The sequence below is a fragment of the Anas acuta genome, chromosome 7 (genome assembly GCF_963932015.1).
Source record: "Anas acuta chromosome 7, bAnaAcu1.1, whole genome shotgun sequence".
NCBI classification, from domain to species: Eukaryota; Metazoa; Chordata; class Aves; order Anseriformes; family Anatidae; genus Anas; species Anas acuta.
Window position 1 is genome coordinate 35,952,444 of NC_088985.1, and position 13,199 is coordinate 35,965,642.

Genomic DNA, 13,199 nt, shown 5'->3' on the forward strand with positions numbered 1-13,199 from the left:
ATGAGGAGGAACCCACTGCTCCTGTCCTGTCCGGCTGTGCTCTGCTGCGCCCTGTGCTCTCTTGAGCCCAACTTCTCTGTCCCTATAAGCAATATAATGTCATTAGGGGCCAGAGCATCCCCAGCTTTGTCCCAGCTGCTCTGAGGAGCGGGGCTGTGGCTGGATGCCATGCAGTGACACTGCTGTCACTGGAGGCTGGAGGCAGAACCGCTGCTGGAGCGTGGGAAAGGAAGGGGCTGGCCTGCAGGGCCGCACAGCATGCCTCTGGTGAGGGGGGGGGAAGGCAGTGTTTTATTAGGTTTTAGGCTAGAAGCCTCCTCACAGCTGTGTACCAGTTTTCAGAGGTGTATGCAAAGCTTTTTCTGCCTTGATACCTGCTTTAAATCTGTTTCCAAGTCCTAAGCTTAATGGGTTCTGCGGAACATCGTCTCCTTGTCCAACACCTCCAGACTCCCCTGCTCTGCGTAACGTCCTGGTGCGTATCCCTGTAGCTCTCCAGCAGTGCTTTGGGCAGCTCTTAACCTCTTCACCGGCGATGTTCCTGCCCAGAGGTCAGCTGGCAGGTTGGATTTGTTTGTTCTTACAGCTCAGCACACAGCAATGGTGGTGCTGCTGGTGGGGCTCTCCTGCAGAGCTGTGCCATGCCCCGTCCTGCTGCCCTCCACCCTGCTGCATCTCAGCTTGTGCAGCTTGTATTTAACATCCTCATCGCTCAGTGGATCCACTAGGTTTGGCTTTTAAAAAAAAAAAAAAATTAACTAAGCTGCTTGCAAAATATTTTTTCTGAAGCTGTCAGTGACTCAGACGCGTGATGGTTATTTCCCCTAAAATGTGTACACCCTGCCTGGAAGCGAGTAAGTGAGTAGCTGCATCTCATCTGCATTCCTGGGCTTGTGCATTTGTTGATAAGCCCTGTAACAGCTGTCCACAGAAGACAGCCCTGTGATTGTGTGGCTGATAAGGGGAGCGCGGTCACTGTCACAGACAGAGTAAGGGCGTGACATGGCTCAAGTGGTTTTCAAGTACCTGGGCTGCATTACAGAAACCATCAGAGCCTCCTCGCTTGCTGTGCATTAATATGGCCAAGAAAAAGGGGCTGGTAATTCAAGAACAGTGGGCAGGCAGACTGGCATCATGTGGGAATAGTTATGTTAGGAAATGTTCTTGTAGGACCACTTTGAGAACATTCCTTTTATAAAAGTAAACTTAGGAACATTGTTTTTACTATATTTTGTTCTTAAAAACAAAAAAATGCCTACAAGGCTTGTCCTGCCAAGAATGACAAGTGTGTTTTATGCTGCTTCTTGCCTTAATGATTAGGTTCATCTGCTGTCCTTTTAAATGGTGAACACATTGAAATTTGGTGGAGAAGTGCTGAATCCAAGGGTTTCATACCCATGCAGTTGGAGCTCAGGCTGGAGCAAGGATATTGTTCCTCAGTGTGTCTGTACACACACTGCTCTCTGTTACATGTATACGAAACGTGTGTTCGAACTGACTGTGCTCTGAGGGCACTGCTTTTGCCATGAGCAGGGTGGAAACCATTTGCGAATGCTGCATAATTGAAGCCCCCAGGAAGCCAGATATATCGCTATTTTAGTATTACTGGAATTTTAAAAGCTTGTATTTTCCAGTTTATAAACTTCGGTATGTGCGCCACCCAGCACTAAACCCACAAACTAGCAAGCTGCCTGCCTTAAACTCTCTCTTCAGTCTTTGGAGAGACTTTTCTGCGAGGCAGCTCAGGCACCTGCAGCAGGCTCCTGCCCAGTCCCTGACTGATGGAGGGAGCGTGGGGAGATTAACTGCTCAAGTCTGAATGTTGGGTAATGTCCATTTCATCTGTGTCTGCACATTTGTAATGATTTTCTTTTCCTTACAGCTGAAAGAAATTCAAATGGAGTGTTGTTTTCTTTTTAATTATTATTATTTTTATTTTTTCCCCAGCCTTAGGACATCAAGTAGTGTCCCTGGGAAATTGCTGCTTCCTTCGCCAATAGTTCATAAGACCTGTATAAAGACCTATACTGCTAGACCAGTATCAGACTAACAGTTTCAGTAAAAAATAGCTGGAAAAAAAAGTTGCAGCAAAAGTGATTAGTAATGGGCTTTCCTGTTTCAGCATTGAGTATGAAAAATCTGAATACCTTGCAAATGTATCCTTATGTGCGTAAAAGACTGGATGTGAAGACGATTTTTATGGCAAAATCAAACATCATATTTTTAATTTATTTTTTTTAATGAGTTGAAACTTGGCATGTTGTAGCTTTCACATAGGTAAGCACATTTTCTGATTGCATTTCATTTTGGGACGCTCCATGGCTGTGGCAGTTGCAGTATTTCAGGTTGCTTAGGGATTCAAGTGAACGCGAGAATGAAGCAAAAAAAGCTGACTGTAAAAAAAAATAAAATCCAAAACCTATTCTATTTATTTGAGTTTTTGATTTTTTTAGCAGAGGTGATAAAAGCACATCTGCTGCTGTGTGGTAGGCTGGTGCTCAACCCTAATGTGAGGAACCACAAAACCCCGTTGTTTTGAGCGCTGTGCTGGCGCTGGAGCTTCCCCGTCACGCAGTGCCTAACACTGGAGCTATTCATGCCGGCTGATTCAAGGGGCTGACAGCAATCTTTATCTGGGCATAGAAACTCGAATTTTCCTCTGGGACAGAACAAAGCTTGAGAAAAATAACTGCGCTCAGCAACAATTTGTTTCATCCTGCCAACAGCGAGGCAGGGGTGTAGAGAAGTCCCTGCAGGTGACAGCAGCTCTTCTCTGCCCGGGCTTTATGGCCGTGCTTTGCCCTTCCTCACAAGTGAGTTGTGTTTTTTTGTTATTGTTTTTATTTTTATGTTGTTGGGGTTTTTTTTGGAACTAGTATTTTTTTAAAGACATACTACGTTGGGAGTCTTGGACATAATGCTTTCTATAGAAATCCCTCCTAGCACTTGTCTATTTTCCTAATACTGTACTGATTATATGTGCATTGATGAATTGTATCTAAGGAATATAAATGCAGTTTCAAAATATTATAGCAATTGAAAACAGAAGGAAAAGGGAACTTTTTGGCTAGTTTCAGTGTATAAAATCAATAGTTAGATTACAATATGTACAAATTGCAAGAAATGCTGCAATTTTTGAGAACTGATGGCATGCTAGGGTTTGCTGCTCAGGGACTTGCAGCAGTTGGACAGCAGCCAATACATTATCAGAATCTATTAAATATTTTTGTAAATTTTCAGAAAGGAAACATATCTTTGACTAGATATTTAAGAACTCCTCTAGAAACCTCTAAAGACCAACAGGTTCTTCTTCCTGTATGGTTTCCTAGCTTTTTAGGTCTCCCTGGAAACATACAAATGCTTGCATCACATATCTATTTTTTGATCAGTTTTTAAATACTACAACTCTTTTAATTGCAACACATGCTGTTTGGTAATATGAATTTGTGAAATACTGTGTCATTTAAATCATTTCATACTTGATTTGTGGTAAATACATAATCAGATTCAAGCTGATGTGCCAGGATAGTGAGCAGTGATAATTGGTTGCTGTTTGTTGGGACAGTAACCTATACTTTTTTTTTTGTCTATTTAATTATGGTCAAATTAAATGATCAAGCAAACGTTATGTTTATAGTAGCAATTCCAAAAAGCTGCAGGGTCCCAAAACAAGAGCTTTTTCTGAACCGAATCCCCACAGCCCGTGTTGTGTCTGGATTATGTGTCAGCCGTTGTTGTTCCTTTTTTTTTTTTTTTCCCCCAAGTCACACAAGCAGGTATTGACTGTGTTTACGCTGTCATGTCTTTCTGTAATAGGAATGGGCACATGATCTTGTTTATTAAGGTTTCTGGAATGCCAGAATCATGTGTGTTCTTTGTTTCCAAGCAAACAAAGTCAGGACAATGGAGAAAGGATATTGGTATTAGGCCTCTGGGACATATTTTTTTTTTGAAATAGCTTTTAATAAGTCTGACCTGATATCCTGAGCAATCATGGAAAATTCCAAATGGACACCTAACTTTCCTTGTTTTAGAAATGCACCTGATTCCTTTATCCCTCATCTTTCTCTTTTTTTAATTTAAGATGCGGGTTATTATTTGAATGCCAAAGTAGCTAATCTGCTGGTGGTGTACCATTGTACCTGAAAAGTTCAGCAAACATTAATTCTCATCACAGATCAAACCAACTAATACAGATTTAGTGTCGTGCCAGAAGGTAAAATGAAAGTAAAAAAGGATATAAATTCTTGAAATAAATGGCATTGCAGGAGGGAGCCTCTGAGTATGGCATTAGATGATAGACTTTGTGTGAGTGTCCTGAGTGTCAGCTCCTGAGTTTTGTCCAGCTAATATGAAGTCTTTCAAATTTTTTCCCAAATCTTTCACTTGTGTCTAAATGAGCCAGGAGCCTTCGTAGTTTTGGTTCGTAAAGGGAACAAAAACTGTGTGGTCACCTTGTGGTCCAGAAGCTTGAATCCAGACTGTTGCTCCTTCCACCCTTTGAATAATTATTCCATGTGTTTAAAACTGTATTTTAAAGCATTGTTTCCTGATAACTTGCCATTACTGTTCCAGGTCCCCACGTGGGGATAAAGGCTCTGAAACAGCCAAAGGAAATGGGAAAAGTGAAAGCAAGGGAAAAACACCTTGCTGCAGTGTCCATGTTTACCTTCTAACACCCTTCTCTGACCTTTTTTTCCCCAGGCAGTCCCTGTCCCTCTGTGCCTAAATTTTCACTGCCCTCTGAGGGAGGAATTTCTTCCAAATACCTAATCTAAACCTGCCCTTTTTTTAATTTAAAGTGATTACTCTGTGCTTTATCGCTTCACTCCCTGATAATGAGGGAGTTTGTTACTGAGACAAACTGTGTTGTTCATCTAGCTGGAACCGAAGTAGTTGGAAATGCCGAATGTGAGGGGATGCGGGGTGAGGGGCGCCGTGGGTGGGTGCAGAGCAGGAGCCTCCCCTTGCTTTTGCAGGCCTGGCCCCAGTTCAATGCAGACATCCAGTTTGATGCTGTTTGTGTCCAATTTGTTAGAACTGGGGTGTTCCCGGGGTTGTTTGGACAGGAGAAGGAATGACTTTCTTGTTGGGACCACTGAGCAGCGGTTACTGTGCGTGGCTGTGTCTGAGCAAGGCTCTGTGTCAGCTCAGCTGTTGGGTTTGCTGTCAGCATTTCCAGAAAATTTCTGCGCTTTCTTTCACCTTTTGCAATGTTTCTGCATAACGGAACAAACTTACTGCGTGTTCTCGATGAGTGAACTTCAGTGGCTGGCTGTGCTGAAGGACAAGCCGCTAACCAACATGGGCTGTGCAGTCAGCAGCACTTCTGCTATCCCCGAAATAAACCACTTGCTGTTATTGTGAGCAAAGCATATGATATATGTGGACATAATATGATATTGTGTACATCACTGTATGGTGTTCAGGAGCTGGGGGCATCTACATTAATGTTGTGGTACACTGGGCTGTTCCCTTTTGAGTCTATGCCTAGGTAATTTGGGAAGCTGAGTGTGGCTCTGCTGGCAGCCCGGTGGGGACAGGTCACACAGGCGCTTCCTTAAATGTTTTTACTAAAGCATGAAATGATCCTCTGTGGTAAGAAAGCAATACCTATGTTGCTTGTTTGTTAGAGGAACAAGGATAGCTGTCACATAGGAAATGACAAAATCCTTTCTCGTGATCACGTACATAATTTGCCACAAAACTGATGAAATCTTGTTGGCAAAAGTAGGTTTTGCAGAAGAAGAGCTACAGAGAGGTCCTAGCCTTCACAGTAAATGCAGGAGGAATGAAGAGAGAGAAATCTCACCACTGCTGTGCCTTCACTAAATGCACAGATGTATTTACTGCCATCAGTAAAAGTGACTCAGACATTTTGCATATTGCCTCAAAAAGATTTGAAAAGGATTGTAATGATTAGAGGCTTTTGACTTGGTAATTGTCCTCAGCTTTCAGTGTTGGTGCCATCATTTCATTTCTGAAGTCCCTGGGGCATGGTTCTGAGTGTTTCTCTTTTTTCTGCCAGTGTGATGAGAAGCTGCCAAACTGAGCGTAGCTCTGAGCTCACGCGCCCCCGTCTCAGCATCCTCAGAGTCCTGCTTTCGTGTGGAAGGATGAAGGCAGTGAGAGGTTAACCCCAGACCCTGTCTATTTCTGTCCCCTCCCATGGATCTCCATGGGAATCACAGTTATGGGGATTTTTTGTGCTCCCCAGAGAGATGCAGCAGAGGAACACACAATGATGCTCTGCCGCAGCCCCACAGAGGCCGTGGCCAGGCGTCGGTGGGACCTCTCCGTCTTGGGGCAATTCTCATCACTGTGGCTGGTTTGTGGACCTGCCTGCCAGGTGCCAGCACCATCTCGGTTCCTTCTGCCACTTCAACCTTGGAGCAAGTGGAGAGAAGAGCACATGAGTGGGGAACACCTTCCTAATGTGATAATTGATTTCTGGTTCTCTACTGCTGGGAGTTGAATTCGTCCTTGCAGGCCTACGTGACCACCAGTATCAGATGGAAAGGCTCATCTGGGAGACAAGCCCTCTTCTTTGAGTCTTTTGAAGGCAATCAAGTTGCAGAAGACACTTTATTCATGGAAAAATAGATGACATCTGCCAGTGATTGGGTATAACTGTCCACTGTTTAAGGAGCAAATGAAAGTAGGGGATCAGAAGAGCCTCTGCGCAGTGTTTTAGTCTTTCACGTTCAACCCTCACCCTCTATAACAAGGAAAGTGTGGAAATCTGACGCATTTAGTGTATTCACAGGCTTTCACAAAAGCTTTATAGACTCATGCAATTATGAGACCCCTTGACATTCAAACAAACAAACAAACCTGTTACGTGTGGATTTCACTCTGAAAAATACGTGCAATGTACACAGTGGGAATCGTGGGACTCTAGGGGAGTCCCAGTACCTGTCCCTGTGCTCAGCCTTGAGCTAGGTATTTATCAGTTTCACCCTGGAGTTGTACAACTCTATCTTCGTTGTATAAGAAGATAGTAAGGCTCCATGTGAAATCTCCCGTTGTTGAAAGGAGGCTTATCTATTTTCATTTCACTCTCCCCCTGGTAGATTTTGTTTTGCATCTGGATTTCTGATTGTTTATCCAGGCCTCAAACATGAACATCTGACGTGCTTCTGGAGCCAGTAGAAATACTGACTTAAGGAGGAACAAAGTTCACCATTTCGCTTTGGATAGTTGTACGGAAGAATAGCTGAAATAACTCAAACTTACACCAGTTTTTGTTTTTCATCTCCTGTGTTAAGGAAGTAGTGGTTCTGAGTTTCTGCAAGATGGTCTTAGGATGGCACCATCCAAGCAGAAAGGTCAAGTCCCTGTAGGACATATCCAGAGTATTTAAATCAAGGGAACTATGTATAAATGCAAACATGAAATGCTCCCTGAGGGCAATAGCTTTTATTTATCCCCTCAGTGTGACAGAAAACAAGCCTGGAACCATCTTCTTAAAGCACTACTGCAAGTCTCTGTGGTGGGTGCTGTCCTCCTTTTTGCACACCTACAGAGGGCCTCCAGGGAAGGGTCCTCTCCAGGCAGGTCCATATTTGAAGCTGGGAGTTTCTTCTGCCAAACTGTAGTTTCTTCTCTGCAAACCATAGAGAAACATTTTTTTTTGTAGAGAACAGTTTTTTCATGTTTGTTCTTAAACTCAAAATAAAAAAAAAAAAAAAAAACAAGGCTATAGGTTAACTTGCTATCAAAGCACAGTTTTAATGAAAATTGTCAATTGAAAAGGGGGGGAAGTCACATCTATACTGTAGCGTTAGATTACAGTGTAGCTGTCGGCACATAATTACTTGAATCTTGCTTACTGCTAGGTCTAATGTAAGGCTGTTCTGAAATGAAGATTAAGGTGATATTTAAATGTTCCCTTTTATTGAGGTATGCGATTATGAGAATCCTGTTGTGATAAAACTTCATGCCTCAGTACGCAATGCTCTTGTTTCTGTTTCTGTTGTACTTATCTAGGAGTTACCTTTCTTTCAAGCTGCTAAAATTCAGAGAAGAATAAAAACAGAAATTACCATCCACTGACTTGTGCCATTGTATTTGGAATAGTTTTTCTGAGGCACTCCAGTTGATGGAAAAATATATTCTTTAAATAATAATTAATGCAGTCTGTCAAGTATGTGAAGTAGACTTGAATGAAATGGGTTGTGGAAGAGCGAATGGAAGGAAGTAACTTGTTCACTCTTATCAGTGATCTGGCAGCGTGGACTCTGCTTCCAGGAGCACCCATTGCAGCAGAGCTGGTGACGTCCTTCTGCTTGGGAACGGGGCTAAGGTCTCTGCTTGCATGGTGGTTTCTGCCACTGGAAATAACTCTTCTGCCGTCTGTGCCAGTGGTTCACAATTTACTGAAGCGTTACATGGAGATGACTACGGGACCTGTGAGTAGAGTCTGAGCATGGCTCAGATTTGCTCCTATTTGTTTCACTCAGAGGGGTCGGTCTCTCTGGGCTGTTTGTCTTTGCTTTTGCCTCCAGGAAGCCATTATGTGAAGGAGGCTTTGGACAGGAAAAGTTATAAACTAAATAGAGAAGACAGACAAAGGCTGAAATAAATGAACTAGTGGTATTCTCATTTTGTCATTGTGAATGAAGGCTGGTAAGGTTCTGTGGATATCATCTTCCAGCAGAATTTTGTTATAGGTTTCTGCCTTTCCTTAGTTGCTTTCATGCCTCTGAGCTGCCATTTACTGATGATGTATAATGTTATTTGTGGCTGTAAATCAGATCAGGGAAATGTTTCCTTCTGGAAGGACCTTGCGTTAGTATTTTATTTATTTTTAAACTGGAGAGTTTCTTAGGCTGGCGTATAGCAAATGGTTGTGCCCAGGCAAGTGGTGGTGTGTTGCAGAGTGGCTGGGGTGATTCTCAGGCTGATTTTCTGCCCAAACTAAAGCTCGTGTGACTATAAAAATGAACTGGTTAACCCAGAAAATTAATCCATATCTCCTGAACCTCAATGTGATGTTCAAAAGAACTGTCATATTTTCCAGTACGTTTCAAGCCTCCTTTTTATACATTTGATCTTGGACATTGTTTTTATTGCTGTTTGCATTCATCCACTCGCTGCATGCTTGTTTTCCCAGTGCTGTGAGCTGTGCTTCCTTTCAGCATAGCTTTGGAAAGAAGCCATAGGGTGGCCACAGCACAGCTGGTGGTCGTATCTAAGATGCCCAACAAATACAAAAGAAGAGAAACTGAACGCTAAGAATAATAGCATTTTTACTATTGAATCAGTATGAAACTTGCTTCAGAGATCCGTGTCTTCATAGAAGCATGGATGGCTGTGAAGGAGCTGCCCTTTCCTTGGGCAGTGCTGCGAGGAGCCATAGCCAACGCTGCCCTTGGAGTAGGAGTTTGGTGTTGCCTGATAACCCCAGGCGATGACTTCAATTTGTTGCTTCCCATTGATTTCCCTGTTTGAGAGCGTACTCTTGTAGAGCTTAGTTTGTCAGATGTGTACTTCATTTGACACTTCTCTGATTGCCCCGGGGGAATTATCTTGGTCTCAGTAATCATTTCAGACAGAGTCTGTTATCAAACCCTAGCCTTATTTCTGGACGTTGCAGAATAAAACTCTTTTCAGGACATACACTGCTGCATGTTGATGCAGAGCTTAGTCATCAAATCCTCCTCCTGTTCATTTGTTAAATAGCTACTTAAATGCCTTCAATGACAAATGTGTCTTCTTGTCAATTTAAAAAATGGAGACTCTCTTGTGTCCTCTGTGTGTATCTCCCATTATGTTCTTCAGCGTTACCGTTTTCCCTCCAACACTGGGGGTAAATCCAGAACCTATAAAGTAGAACCCTAAAATGTTTGCTGCAAACACACATCCCTTGTTAACTAGTATTTACATAAAACATGCTGACACCAGTTTGGGGAGACTGAGTAGGATGCTTTCTCAGCTGTTGAAATTTGCACACGAGATAGGAGATGTTTTGATTAAAAAAGAGCTGAATATTTTTTCCACTTATTCCCATGTGTCGGAATCAAAGCAGTGTTTCTCTAGGCATTTTGCCCACTTTCATTTTTTGTTCTCTTGTTCAGTTGTTTTGGATTTTTTTTTTTCATCAAGGTTGGGATCTATTTTTTTTCTCTTAATGGAGGCGTGTAATAGCTTAATGAGATAAATACATGTAAAAACATCTTTCAGATAGAAATGAAGATCATACTGCTGATTTTAGATTTCTGTTCATTTTTAGCAGTATCTGTAAATTCATTCTTTTATTTACCAGAACAAGTAATAGTGAACCAGGGACAGGTGGTGAGAGAACTGTGAGACTTATTTCATGGGTAATGTCTTCCTGCTGTCAGAACAGCACAGAAAAAGATTACAACTATAATGCCTAATTTACTTCTAAACATTCTTCCAACTTGTAAGATTTCTAGTATGAAGCCATTTCTGTGATAGCATTTTAGCATGTTGTTTGGTTTGTTTTGGTTTTGAGCTGTGTTTAAAAAGCCTTCTCTCGAGGAAGGGAACTCCATCTTTTTTAATCAGTGTTGAAATGACTTTTTAAAAGCATAAGACAGGATCTTAGCTGTTCTCCCTGTAGTGAGAAAAACATTCCCTTTTTCATTTCTTTGTTTTTATTTGCTCCATGTGGATGCTGATGCTTCTGGCCACTCAGAAACTAGAGCAAAATCTTTTTTTAGAAACTGGAACAGAATTTTCATAATAAACCTGATCTCCTACAGATTCAGAGCCTCCGCTGGGGGGAAGTGAAGGAAGGAAACTGGAATTAGGGAGGGTTATAAGCAATGTAATTTCAAGGATCCATATTCTAAAAAGTCTCCATGGGTTTGCTACTGCTGCTTGGATTAGGAGGCCCTTTAATTTGCTTTTAATTAAAATTATTTTCATTTATTCTGTGCCTTCTTCAAAGGTCCCAAGGCACCTTACAAACTTGTGATTATATATATAAAACACAAAATCCATATTCATGCGATGCTGAGGTTTCAAGTTAAGGATGAAAATGAATGTACTTTTTTATTACTGTTTTAGGAACCTCAATTCCCAATTATAGTGTAAGTTTTAAAGCACTGCAGTTCTACATGTTTGATCTCAGGGACTGCAGGCCAAAATGTAAGCATTGACCTTTCATTAATATCTGATCTGAATCATATATTTAAATAGCCAAAGCTTTATTTTTGCAACCTCAAAGTTGGAGGAAAAAACTAATAATGTAAATACCTTTGTTTTTGTTTTTGTTTTTAAAGGAAATGCATCTCCATTGCAGAGAACTCCAAAATGCTATGAAAATTATGTTTCCATGTAACAAATGGAAATTGTTACATGGCTCATAAATATAGTGTATGTACATCAATTTTAACTAGGTGATCTTAATGCTATGTAAATATTGAGGAAATTAAGAAAAAACTTTCCTAAAGATGACTGTCTTGTACCATGCTGCACTTCTGTACTCACGGTGCTTCCTCCACAATACCTACTAAAGAACAGAAGGAATGGGGCTATCAACAGGGAAACAGCCATATTCTTAAAGAATATTGCAGTGTTTTGTTTGTGTTTGGTTATGTGCGATTAAATAAGTGCATAAACCGTTAAGTTCAAGAAGTAGTGTGGATAATACAGCCTCAGGTGTGCGTTTGGTCCCAGCTAAGCTGATGGTGGCAGGGCCATCGCTGGGGGGGAGGTGGCAGGAGGCAGGCAGCAGCAAGAATGAATGAAAGCCTTCTTCCCAGAAACTGGAAAAGTTTCTCTTAGGTTCGTCCGTTTTGTTTTGGAAGAAGCAAAAACTGCAGTGGCAGAGATGCTGCGATTTCTTTTCATGTTCATGAGTTTAGACAGCTCTAAATGAACATTGTGACATTTCGTAGCAGAAGGGTGGTTTGCTGCAGGCACAAGTTCTCTGTGCATTTGTGCGATGTATGCGGTCGTACAAATTCTCTAATCGTACAAGGAGTTTTGAGACGCAGTAATTAAAATGGAAAAATAGAACAAAGTCATTAAAAGTGGCTTAGACATCTTATTTTGTAATAAAATTGTCTTGAAAAAACGGGTCTTCTACAGTAGAAGGAAACCTGAAATTTCTGCTTGTTTAGAGAGAGCCAGAAATTTTACTGTTCAAGTTAGAGAAAGCAAAATGCCATTTTTGACATTACACTGTTGTTTGAGGATATTACACCAGAATTGTGAGCAGCATATTTTCTTATAATACGCTTTTTGTTTTCTAAATGAATCCAGCAGTGTTCGCTGGTACGGGGGAGTTATTCATGAGGAGTTCACAGAACTTTCTCAGGATCTGGCAGCAGAGTAGAGGACTGTGCTCAGCGGTTTGAGGAGGCTTTTTCTTTTGCTTGAGTTGATTTTTGGAAGGTTGGAATGTCAGCGTGAATGGCTGATGGACAGCATGAAGAGCCTGGTGTAGGCGGGTGGCAGATGCCAGCCGAGGTGGAGGTGCGTGGCGAGGACTGAGTGATCCCAGCCACCAGCCAGCCTCAGCCTGCAAGGATTTCCCTCCCTGACAGCTGAATGGTTCAGTTTGTGGCTTCTGTATTTTTTGTTTGTTTTCCTTCCACCTCTACTTCCCAAACCTGTCTCCCATCTGTTGCTCTGCGATCAAAACCATAAAGTCTCGGTGTTATTTTTCTGGTATAACTGGTCAATAAAAGTGACTGAAGGTGCGAAAGCTGATGATACGTGGGGAAGCGGTAGTGAAAGACATCATAAGGTGAAGTATCTCCTTCTGCCTTACTGAGTTTTATGGTGGCAGCCGATTTCAGGTGGCTGAGTCTTTCTTCAGGCCCACAGTGGCAGGTTTCTGAGGAGAATCAGCCTGCTAAGGTGGGCCTCAGGCTCCTGGGGTTTCTATTTTCTGCAAACATGGCTTAGGCTGTAGGAAAGGTGTATTTTGAAGTACAAATGATAGCTGAAGAGTAAAGGCAGAAAAGCCTTTCGTTTCTTTTTTTCTTGTGTTTAGTTGACTTGACTTACACAGAGTATGACATCTGACTGAACTATAAAGATGGTTAAAACTATCTTGTGAAACTGCTGTACTCCGTTGTGCTGGGAATGGATAATAATAAATGACTGTTTGGGGACTGCGGTCATCTGAGGCCAAGAAACATGCCGCAGGGTGATTTCTTGTGAAATTTTAGTAGGCTAAGATGACGGACTTAGGGCCAGCTTACGCATTTATGGTGAAA

At 41.9% G+C, this 13,199-nt stretch overlaps 1 protein-coding gene across 3 annotated transcripts in view; it reads left to right on the plus strand.

Annotated features, from left to right (window-relative positions):
• The window catches only part of PTPRE (protein tyrosine phosphatase receptor type E), a 92,763-nt gene that overhangs the window by 8,458 nt on the left and 71,106 nt on the right, over window positions 1-13,199 (plus strand). The window contains exon 1 of one of the 3 annotated variants that reach the window (XM_068689196.1): window positions 2,689-2,813. The exons of the other annotated variants lie outside the window; for them this stretch is intronic. The gene's annotated coding sequence lies outside the window, so the exon portion shown is untranslated. Of the gene's footprint in view, window positions 1-2,688; window positions 2,814-13,199 lie in introns of those variants that run through there. 3 annotated transcript variants of the gene reach the window in all.